General features: G+C 30.5%; 1 protein-coding gene across 1 annotated transcript in view; it reads right to left on the bottom strand.

Annotated features, from left to right (window-relative positions):
* The window catches only part of LOC127880113 (piwi-like protein 1), a 124,474-nt gene that overhangs the window by 52,897 nt on the left and 58,878 nt on the right, over nucleotides 1-12,699 (bottom strand).

The raw sequence follows: 12,699 nt of genomic DNA, 5'->3' as shown, positions 1-12,699 counted from the left end.
TTTTACAAATTTGCAACTTTTGTTATAGGATGCTATAAGAGCGATGTATCGATTGTGATGGTAACCCCCTTTATTTTGATGCGAAAACACACATAATAAACGTCAAAACATGGAAATTTCAAATTTTACAAATTTGCAATTTTTGTATTAAGATGCTATAAGAGCAATGTATCGAGCTTTTCGAGCTGCCATTGAGTTGCATTCATTGCTACACACAAAACAATCATATTTGTACAGTCCCAGACATGAGAATTATTCAAAAATTGAAAAATTGCAAAATTGTAAAATTTGAACTTTGCTTCTTTTTGATGCTAAACTTTATTCAGATGCGAAACGCATAGAATAAACGTCAAAACATGGAAATTTCAAATTTTACAAATTTGCAACTTTTGTTATAGGATGCTATAAGAGCGATGTATCGATTGTGATGGTAACCCCCTTTATTTTGATGCGAAAACACACATAATAAACGTCAAAACATGGAAATTTCAAATTTTACAAATTTGCAATTTTTGTATTAAGATGCTATAAGAGCAATGTATCGAGCTTTTCGAGCTGCCATTGAGTTGCATTCATTGCTACACACAAAACAATCATATTTGTACAGTCCCAGACATGAGAATTATTCAAAAATTGAAAAATTGCAAAATTGTAAAATTTGAACTTTGCTTCTTTTTGATGCTAAACTTTATTCAGATGCGAAACGCATAGAATAAACGTCAAAACATGGAAATTTCAAATTTTACAAATTTGCAACTTTTGTTATAGGATGCTATAAGAGCGATGTATCGATTGTGATGGTAACCCCCTTTATTTTGATGCGAAAACACACATAATAAACGTCAAAACATGGAAATTTCAAATTTTACAAATTTGCAATTTTTGTATTAAGATGCTATAAGAGCAATGTATCGAGCTTTTCGAGCTGCCATTGAGTTGCATTCATTGCTACACACAAAACAATCATATTTGTACAGTCCCAGACATGAGAATTATTCAAAAATTGAAAAATTGCAAAATTGTAAAATTTGAACTTTGCTTCTTTTTGATGCTAAACTTTATTCAGATGCGAAACGCATAGAATAAACGTCAAAACATGGAAATTTCAAATTTTACAAATTTGCAACTTTTGTTATAGGATGCTATAAGAGCGATGTATCGATTGTGATGGTAACCCCCTTTATTTTGATGCGAAAACACACATAATAAACGTCAAAACATGGAAATTTCAAATTTTACAAATTTGCAATTTTTGTATTAAGATGCTATAAGAGCAATGTATCGAGCTTTTCGAGCTGCCATTGAGTTGCATTCATTGCTACACACAAAACAATCATATTTGTACAGTCCCAGACATGAGAATTATTCAAAAATTGAAAAATTGCAAAATTGTAAAATTTGAACTTTGCTTCTTTTTGATGCTAAACTTTATTCAGATGCGAAACGCATAGAATAAACGTCAAAACATGGAAATTTCAAATTTTACAAATTTGCAACTTTTGTTATAGGATGCTATAAGAGCGATGTATCGATTGTGATGGTAACCCCCTTTATTTTGATGCGAAAACACACATAATAAACGTCAAAACATGGAAATTTCAAATTTTACAAATTTGCAATTTTTGTATTAAGATGCTATAAGAGCAATGTATCGAGCTTTTCGAGCTGCCATTGAGTTGCATTCATTGCTACACACAAAACAATCATATTTGTACAGTCCCAGACATGAGAATTATTCAAAAATTGAAAAATTGCAAAATTGTAAAATTTGAACTTTGCTTCTTTTTGATGCTAAACTTTATTCAGATGCGAAACGCATAGAATAAACGTCAAAACATGGAAATTTCAAATTTTACAAATTTGCAACTTTTGTTATAGGATGCTATAAGAGCGATGTATCGATTGTGATGGTAACCCCCTTTATTTTGATGCGAAAACACACATAATAAACGTCAAAACATGGAAATTTCAAATTTTACAAATTTGCAATTTTTGTATTAAGATGCTATAAGAGCAATGTATCGAGCTTTTCGAGCTGCCATTGAGTTGCATTCATTGCTACACACAAAACAATCATATTTGTACAGTCCCAGACATGAGAATTATTCAAAAATTGAAAAATTGCAAAATTGTAAAATTTGAACTTTGCTTCTTTTTGATGCTAAACTTTATTCAGATGCGAAACGCATAGAATAAACGTCAAAACATGGAAATTTCAAATTTTACAAATTTGCAACTTTTGTTATAGGATGCTATAAGAGCGATGTATCGATTGTGATGGTAACCCCCTTTATTTTGATGCGAAAACACACATAATAAACGTCAAAACATGGAAATTTCAAATTTTACAAATTTGCAATTTTTGTATTAAGATGCTATAAGAGCAATGTATCGAGCTTTTCGAGCTGCCATTGAGTTGCATTCATTGCTACACACAAAACAATCATATTTGTACAGTCCCAGACATGAGAATTATTCAAAAATTGAAAAATTGCAAAATTGTAAAATTTGAACTTTGCTTCTTTTTGATGCTAAACTTTATTCAGATGCGAAACGCATAGAATAAACGTCAAAACATGGAAATTTCAAATTTTACAAATTTGCAACTTTTGTTATAGGATGCTATAAGAGCGATGTATCGATTGTGATGGTAACCCCCTTTATTTTGATGCGAAAACACACATAATAAACGTCAAAACATGGAAATTTCAAATTTTACAAATTTGCAATTTTTGTATTAAGATGCTATAAGAGCAATGTATCGAGCTTTTCGAGCTGCCATTGAGTTGCATTCATTGCTACACACAAAACAATCATATTTGTACAGTCCCAGACATGAGAATTATTCAAAAATTGAAAAATTGCAAAATTGTAAAATTTGAACTTTGCTTCTTTTTGATGCTAAACTTTATTCAGATGCGAAACGCATAGAATAAACGTCAAAACATGGAAATTTCAAATTTTACAAATTTGCAACTTTTGTTATAGGATGCTATAAGAGCGATGTATCGATTGTGATGGTAACCCCCTTTATTTTGATGCGAAAACACACATAATAAACGTCAAAACATGGAAATTTCAAATTTTACAAATTTGCAATTTTTGTATTAAGATGCTATAAGAGCAATGTATCGAGCTTTTCGAGCTGCCATTGAGTTGCATTCATTGCTACACACAAAACAATCATATTTGTACAGTCCCAGACATGAGAATTATTCAAAAATTGAAAAATTGCAAAATTGTAAAATTTGAACTTTGCTTCTTTTTGATGCTAAACTTTATTCAGATGCGAAACGCATAGAATAAACGTCAAAACATGGAAATTTCAAATTTTACAAATTTGCAACTTTTGTTATAGGATGCTATAAGAGCGATGTATCGATTGTGATGGTAACCCCCTTTATTTTGATGCGAAAACACACATAATAAACGTCAAAACATGGAAATTTCAAATTTTACAAATTTGCAATTTTTGTATTAAGATGCTATAAGAGCAATGTATCGAGCTTTTCGAGCTGCCATTGAGTTGCATTCATTGCTACACACAAAACAATCATATTTGTACAGTCCCAGACATGAGAATTATTCAAAAATTGAAAAATTGCAAAATTGTAAAATTTGAACTTTGCTTCTTTTTGATGCTAAACTTTATTCAGATGCGAAACGCATAGAATAAACGTCAAAACATGGAAATTTCAAATTTTACAAATTTGCAACTTTTGTTATAGGATGCTATAAGAGCGATGTATCGATTGTGATGGTAACCCCCTTTATTTTGATGCGAAAACACACATAATAAACGTCAAAACATGGAAATTTCAAATTTTACAAATTTGCAATTTTTGTATTAAGATGCTATAAGAGCAATGTATCGAGCTTTTCGAGCTGCCATTGAGTTGCATTCATTGCTACACACAAAACAATCATATTTGTACAGTCCCAGACATGAGAATTATTCAAAAATTGAAAAATTGCAAAATTGTAAAATTTGAACTTTGCTTCTTTTTGATGCTAAACTTTATTCAGATGCGAAACGCATAGAATAAACGTCAAAACATGGAAATTTCAAATTTTACAAATTTGCAACTTTTGTTATAGGATGCTATAAGAGCGATGTATCGATTGTGATGGTAACCCCCTTTATTTTGATGCGAAAACACACATAATAAACGTCAAAACATGGAAATTTCAAATTTTACAAATTTGCAATTTTTGTATTAAGATGCTATAAGAGCAATGTATCGAGCTTTTCGAGCTGCCATTGAGTTGCATTCATTGCTACACACAAAACAATCATATTTGTACAGTCCCAGACATGAGAATTATTCAAAAATTGAAAAATTGCAAAATTGTAAAATTTGAACTTTGCTTCTTTTTGATGCTAAACTTTATTCAGATGCGAAACGCATAGAATAAACGTCAAAACATGGAAATTTCAAATTTTACAAATTTGCAACTTTTGTTATAGGATGCTATAAGAGCGATGTATCGATTGTGATGGTAACCCCCTTTATTTTGATGCGAAAACACACATAATAAACGTCAAAACATGGAAATTTCAAATTTTACAAATTTGCAATTTTTGTATTAAGATGCTATAAGAGCAATGTATCGAGCTTTTCGAGCTGCCATTGAGTTGCATTCATTGCTACACACAAAACAATCATATTTGTACAGTCCCAGACATGAGAATTATTCAAAAATTGAAAAATTGCAAAATTGTAAAATTTGAACTTTGCTTCTTTTTGATGCTAAACTTTATTCAGATGCGAAACGCATAGAATAAACGTCAAAACATGGAAATTTCAAATTTTACAAATTTGCAACTTTTGTTATAGGATGCTATAAGAGCGATGTATCGATTGTGATGGTAACCCCCTTTATTTTGATGCGAAAACACACATAATAAACGTCAAAACATGGAAATTTCAAATTTTACAAATTTGCAATTTTTGTATTAAGATGCTATAAGAGCAATGTATCGAGCTTTTCGAGCTGCCATTGAGTTGCATTCATTGCTACACACAAAACAATCATATTTGTACAGTCCCAGACATGAGAATTATTCAAAAATTGAAAAATTGCAAAATTGTAAAATTTGAACTTTGCTTCTTTTTGATGCTAAACTTTATTCAGATGCGAAACGCATAGAATAAACGTCAAAACATGGAAATTTCAAATTTTACAAATTTGCAACTTTTGTTATAGGATGCTATAAGAGCGATGTATCGATTGTGATGGTAACCCCCTTTATTTTGATGCGAAAACACACATAATAAACGTCAAAACATGGAAATTTCAAATTTTACAAATTTGCAATTTTTGTATTAAGATGCTATAAGAGCAATGTATCGAGCTTTTCGAGCTGCCATTGAGTTGCATTCATTGCTACACACAAAACAATCATATTTGTACAGTCCCAGACATGAGAATTATTCAAAAATTGAAAAATTGCAAAATTGTAAAATTTGAACTTTGCTTCTTTTTGATGCTAAACTTTATTCAGATGCGAAACGCATAGAATAAACGTCAAAACATGGAAATTTCAAATTTTACAAATTTGCAACTTTTGTTATAGGATGCTATAAGAGCGATGTATCGATTGTGATGGTAACCCCCTTTATTTTGATGCGAAAACACACATAATAAACGTCAAAACATGGAAATTTCAAATTTTACAAATTTGCAATTTTTGTATTAAGATGCTATAAGAGCAATGTATCGAGCTTTTCGAGCTGCCATTGAGTTGCATTCATTGCTACACACAAAACAATCATATTTGTACAGTCCCAGACATGAGAATTATTCAAAAATTGAAAAATTGCAAAATTGTAAAATTTGAACTTTGCTTCTTTTTGATGCTAAACTTTATTCAGATGCGAAACGCATAGAATAAACGTCAAAACATGGAAATTTCAAATTTTACAAATTTGCAACTTTTGTTATAGGATGCTATAAGAGCGATGTATCGATTGTGATGGTAACCCCCTTTATTTTGATGCGAAAACACACATAATAAACGTCAAAACATGGAAATTTCAAATTTTACAAATTTGCAATTTTTGTATTAAGATGCTATAAGAGCAATGTATCGAGCTTTTCGAGCTGCCATTGAGTTGCATTCATTGCTACACACAAAACAATCATATTTGTACAGTCCCAGACATGAGAATTATTCAAAAATTGAAAAATTGCAAAATTGTAAAATTTGAACTTTGCTTCTTTTTGATGCTAAACTTTATTCAGATGCGAAACGCATAGAATAAACGTCAAAACATGGAAATTTCAAATTTTACAAATTTGCAACTTTTGTTATAGGATGCTATAAGAGCGATGTATCGATTGTGATGGTAACCCCCTTTATTTTGATGCGAAAACACACATAATAAACGTCAAAACATGGAAATTTCAAATTTTACAAATTTGCAATTTTTGTATTAAGATGCTATAAGAGCAATGTATCGAGCTTTTCGAGCTGCCATTGAGTTGCATTCATTGCTACACACAAAACAATCATATTTGTACAGTCCCAGACATGAGAATTATTCAAAAATTGAAAAATTGCAAAATTGTAAAATTTGAACTTTGCTTCTTTTTGATGCTAAACTTTATTCAGATGCGAAACGCATAGAATAAACGTCAAAACATGGAAATTTCAAATTTTACAAATTTGCAACTTTTGTTATAGGATGCTATAAGAGCGATGTATCGATTGTGATGGTAACCCCCTTTATTTTGATGCGAAAACACACATAATAAACGTCAAAACATGGAAATTTCAAATTTTACAAATTTGCAATTTTTGTATTAAGATGCTATAAGAGCAATGTATCGAGCTTTTCGAGCTGCCATTGAGTTGCATTCATTGCTACACACAAAACAATCATATTTGTACAGTCCCAGACATGAGAATTATTCAAAAATTGAAAAATTGCAAAATTGTAAAATTTGAACTTTGCTTCTTTTTGATGCTAAACTTTATTCAGATGCGAAACGCATAGAATAAACGTCAAAACATGGAAATTTCAAATTTTACAAATTTGCAACTTTTGTTATAGGATGCTATAAGAGCGATGTATCGATTGTGATGGTAACCCCCTTTATTTTGATGCGAAAACACACATAATAAACGTCAAAACATGGAAATTTCAAATTTTACAAATTTGCAATTTTTGTATTAAGATGCTATAAGAGCAATGTATCGAGCTTTTCGAGCTGCCATTGAGTTGCATTCATTGCTACACACAAAACAATCATATTTGTACAGTCCCAGACATGAGAATTATTCAAAAATTGAAAAATTGCAAAATTGTAAAATTTGAACTTTGCTTCTTTTTGATGCTAAACTTTATTCAGATGCGAAACGCATAGAATAAACGTCAAAACATGGAAATTTCAAATTTTACAAATTTGCAACTTTTGTTATAGGATGCTATAAGAGCGATGTATCGATTGTGATGGTAACCCCCTTTATTTTGATGCGAAAACACACATAATAAACGTCAAAACATGGAAATTTCAAATTTTACAAATTTGCAATTTTTGTATTAAGATGCTATAAGAGCAATGTATCGAGCTTTTCGAGCTGCCATTGAGTTGCATTCATTGCTACACACAAAACAATCATATTTGTACAGTCCCAGACATGAGAATTATTCAAAAATTGAAAAATTGCAAAATTGTAAAATTTGAACTTTGCTTCTTTTTGATGCTAAACTTTATTCAGATGCGAAACGCATAGAATAAACGTCAAAACATGGAAATTTCAAATTTTACAAATTTGCAACTTTTGTTATAGGATGCTATAAGAGCGATGTATCGATTGTGATGGTAACCCCCTTTATTTTGATGCGAAAACACACATAATAAACGTCAAAACATGGAAATTTCAAATTTTACAAATTTGCAATTTTTGTATTAAGATGCTATAAGAGCAATGTATCGAGCTTTTCGAGCTGCCATTGAGTTGCATTCATTGCTACACACAAAACAATCATATTTGTACAGTCCCAGACATGAGAATTATTCAAAAATTGAAAAATTGCAAAATTGTAAAATTTGAACTTTGCTTCTTTTTGATGCTAAACTTTATTCAGATGCGAAACGCATAGAATAAACGTCAAAACATGGAAATTTCAAATTTTACAAATTTGCAACTTTTGTTATAGGATGCTATAAGAGCGATGTATCGATTGTGATGGTAACCCCCTTTATTTTGATGCGAAAACACACATAATAAACGTCAAAACATGGAAATTTCAAATTTTACAAATTTGCAATTTTTGTATTAAGATGCTATAAGAGCAATGTATCGAGCTTTTCGAGCTGCCATTGAGTTGCATTCATTGCTACACACAAAACAATCATATTTGTACAGTCCCAGACATGAGAATTATTCAAAAATTGAAAAATTGCAAAATTGTAAAATTTGAACTTTGCTTCTTTTTGATGCTAAACTTTATTCAGATGCGAAACGCATAGAATAAACGTCAAAACATGGAAATTTCAAATTTTACAAATTTGCAACTTTTGTTATAGGATGCTATAAGAGCGATGTATCGATTGTGATGGTAACCCCCTTTATTTTGATGCGAAAACACACATAATAAACGTCAAAACATGGAAATTTCAAATTTTACAAATTTGCAATTTTTGTATTAAGATGCTATAAGAGCAATGTATCGAGCTTTTCGAGCTGCCATTGAGTTGCATTCATTGCTACACACAAAACAATCATATTTGTACAGTCCCAGACATGAGAATTATTCAAAAATTGAAAAATTGCAAAATTGTAAAATTTGAACTTTGCTTCTTTTTGATGCTAAACTTTATTCAGATGCGAAACGCATAGAATAAACGTCAAAACATGGAAATTTCAAATTTTACAAATTTGCAACTTTTGTTATAGGATGCTATAAGAGCGATGTATCGATTGTGATGGTAACCCCCTTTATTTTGATGCGAAAACACACATAATAAACGTCAAAACATGGAAATTTCAAATTTTACAAATTTGCAATTTTTGTATTAAGATGCTATAAGAGCAATGTATCGAGCTTTTCGAGCTGCCATTGAGTTGCATTCATTGCTACACACAAAACAATCATATTTGTACAGTCCCAGACATGAGAATTATTCAAAAATTGAAAAATTGCAAAATTGTAAAATTTGAACTTTGCTTCTTTTTGATGCTAAACTTTATTCAGATGCGAAACGCATAGAATAAACGTCAAAACATGGAAATTTCAAATTTTACAAATTTGCAACTTTTGTTATAGGATGCTATAAGAGCGATGTATCGATTGTGATGGTAACCCCCTTTATTTTGATGCGAAAACACACATAATAAACGTCAAAACATGGAAATTTCAAATTTTACAAATTTGCAATTTTTGTATTAAGATGCTATAAGAGCAATGTATCGAGCTTTTCGAGCTGCCATTGAGTTGCATTCATTGCTACACACAAAACAATCATATTTGTACAGTCCCAGACATGAGAATTATTCAAAAATTGAAAAATTGCAAAATTGTAAAATTTGAACTTTGCTTCTTTTTGATGCTAAACTTTATTCAGATGCGAAACGCATAGAATAAACGTCAAAACATGGAAATTTCAAATTTTACAAATTTGCAACTTTTGTTATAGGATGCTATAAGAGCGATGTATCGATTGTGATGGTAACCCCCTTTATTTTGATGCGAAAACACACATAATAAACGTCAAAACATGGAAATTTCAAATTTTACAAATTTGCAATTTTTGTATTAAGATGCTATAAGAGCAATGTATCGAGCTTTTCGAGCTGCCATTGAGTTGCATTCATTGCTACACACAAAACAATCATATTTGTACAGTCCCAGACATGAGAATTATTCAAAAATTGAAAAATTGCAAAATTGTAAAATTTGAACTTTGCTTCTTTTTGATGCTAAACTTTATTCAGATGCGAAACGCATAGAATAAACGTCAAAACATGGAAATTTCAAATTTTACAAATTTGCAACTTTTGTTATAGGATGCTATAAGAGCGATGTATCGATTGTGATGGTAACCCCCTTTATTTTGATGCGAAAACACACATAATAAACGTCAAAACATGGAAATTTCAAATTTTACAAATTTGCAATTTTTGTATTAAGATGCTATAAGAGCAATGTATCGAGCTTTTCGAGCTGCCATTGAGTTGCATTCATTGCTACACACAAAACAATCATATTTGTACAGTCCCAGACATGAGAATTATTCAAAAATTGAAAAATTGCAAAATTGTAAAATTTGAACTTTGCTTCTTTTTGATGCTAAACTTTATTCAGATGCGAAACGCATAGAATAAACGTCAAAACATGGAAATTTCAAATTTTACAAATTTGCAACTTTTGTTATAGGATGCTATAAGAGCGATGTATCGATTGTGATGGTAACCCCCTTTATTTTGATGCGAAAACACACATAATAAACGTCAAAACATGGAAATTTCAAATTTTACAAATTTGCAATTTTTGTATTAAGATGCTATAAGAGCAATGTATCGAGCTTTTCGAGCTGCCATTGAGTTGCATTCATTGCTACACACAAAACAATCATATTTGTACAGTCCCAGACATGAGAATTATTCAAAAATTGAAAAATTGCAAAATTGTAAAATTTGAACTTTGCTTCTTTTTGATGCTAAACTTTATTCAGATGCGAAACGCATAGAATAAACGTCAAAACATGGAAATTTCAAATTTTACAAATTTGCAACTTTTGTTATAGGATGCTATAAGAGCGATGTATCGATTGTGATGGTAACCCCCTTTATTTTGATGCGAAAACACACATAATAAACGTCAAAACATGGAAATTTCAAATTTTACAAATTTGCAATTTTTGTATTAAGATGCTATAAGAGCAATGTATCGAGCTTTTCGAGCTGCCATTGAGTTGCATTCATTGCTACACACAAAACAATCATATTTGTACAGTCCCAGACATGAGAATTATTCAAAAATTGAAAAATTGCAAAATTGTAAAATTTGAACTTTGCTTCTTTTTGATGCTAAACTTTATTCAGATGCGAAACGCATAGAATAAACGTCAAAACATGGAAATTTCAAATTTTACAAATTTGCAACTTTTGTTATAGGATGCTATAAGAGCGATGTATCGATTGTGATGGTAACCCCCTTTATTTTGATGCGAAAACACACATAATAAACGTCAAAACATGGAAATTTCAAATTTTACAAATTTGCAATTTTTGTATTAAGATGCTATAAGAGCAATGTATCGAGCTTTTCGAGCTGCCATTGAGTTGCATTCATTGCTACACACAAAACAATCATATTTGTACAGTCCCAGACATGAGAATTATTCAAAAATTGAAAAATTGCAAAATTGTAAAATTTGAACTTTGCTTCTTTTTGATGCTAAACTTTATTCAGATGCGAAACGCATAGAATAAACGTCAAAACATGGAAATTTCAAATTTTACAAATTTGCAACTTTTGTTATAGGATGCTATAAGAGCGATGTATCGATTGTGATGGTAACCCCCTTTATTTTGATGCGAAAACACACATAATAAACGTCAAAACATGGAAATTTCAAATTTTACAAATTTGCAATTTTTGTATTAAGATGCTATAAGAGCAATGTATCGAGCTTTTCGAGCTGCCATTGAGTTGCATTCATTGCTACACACAAAACAATCATATTTGTACAGTCCCAGACATGAGAATTATTCAAAAATTGAAAAATTGCAAAATTGTAAAATTTGAACTTTGCTTCTTTTTGATGCTAAACTTTATTCAGATGCGAAACGCATAGAATAAACGTCAAAACATGGAAATTTCAAATTTTACAAATTTGCAACTTTTGTTATAGGATGCTATAAGAGCGATGTATCGATTGTGATGGTAACCCCCTTTATTTTGATGCGAAAACACACATAATAAACGTCAAAACATGGAAATTTCAAATTTTACAAATTTGCAATTTTTGTATTAAGATGCTATAAGAGCAATGTATCGAGCTTTTCGAGCTGCCATTGAGTTGCATTCATTGCTACACACAAAACAATCATATTTGTACAGTCCCAGACATGAGAATTATTCAAAAATTGAAAAATTGCAAAATTGTAAAATTTGAACTTTGCTTCTTTTTGATGCTAAACTTTATTCAGATGCGAAACGCATAGAATAAACGTCAAAACATGGAAATTTCAAATTTTACAAATTTGCAACTTTTGTTATAGGATGCTATAAGAGCGATGTATCGATTGTGATGGTAACCCCCTTTATTTTGATGCGAAAACACACATAATAAACGTCAAAACATGGAAATTTCAAATTTTACAAATTTGCAATTTTTGTATTAAGATGCTATAAGAGCAATGTATCGAGCTTTTCGAGCTGCCATTGAGTTGCATTCATTGCTACACACAAAACAATCATATTTGTACAGTTACAGACATGAGAATTATTCAAAAATTGAAAAATTGCAAAATTGTAAAATTTGAACTTTGCTTCTTTTTGATGCTAAACTTTATTCAGATGCGAAACGCATAGAATAAACGTCAAAACATGGAAATTTCAAATTTTACAAATTTGCAACTTTTGTTATAGGATGCTATAAGAGCGATGTATCGATTGTGATGGTAACCCCCTTTATTTTGATGCGAAAACACACATAATAAACGTCAAAACATGGAAATTT

Source organism: Dreissena polymorpha, chromosome 1 (assembly GCF_020536995.1).
Source record: "Dreissena polymorpha isolate Duluth1 chromosome 1, UMN_Dpol_1.0, whole genome shotgun sequence".
Taxonomy (NCBI): domain Eukaryota; kingdom Metazoa; phylum Mollusca; class Bivalvia; order Myida; family Dreissenidae; genus Dreissena; species Dreissena polymorpha.
The sequence above is the reverse complement of the archived record's forward strand: the minus strand, read 5'-3'. Positions and strand labels throughout refer to the sequence as shown.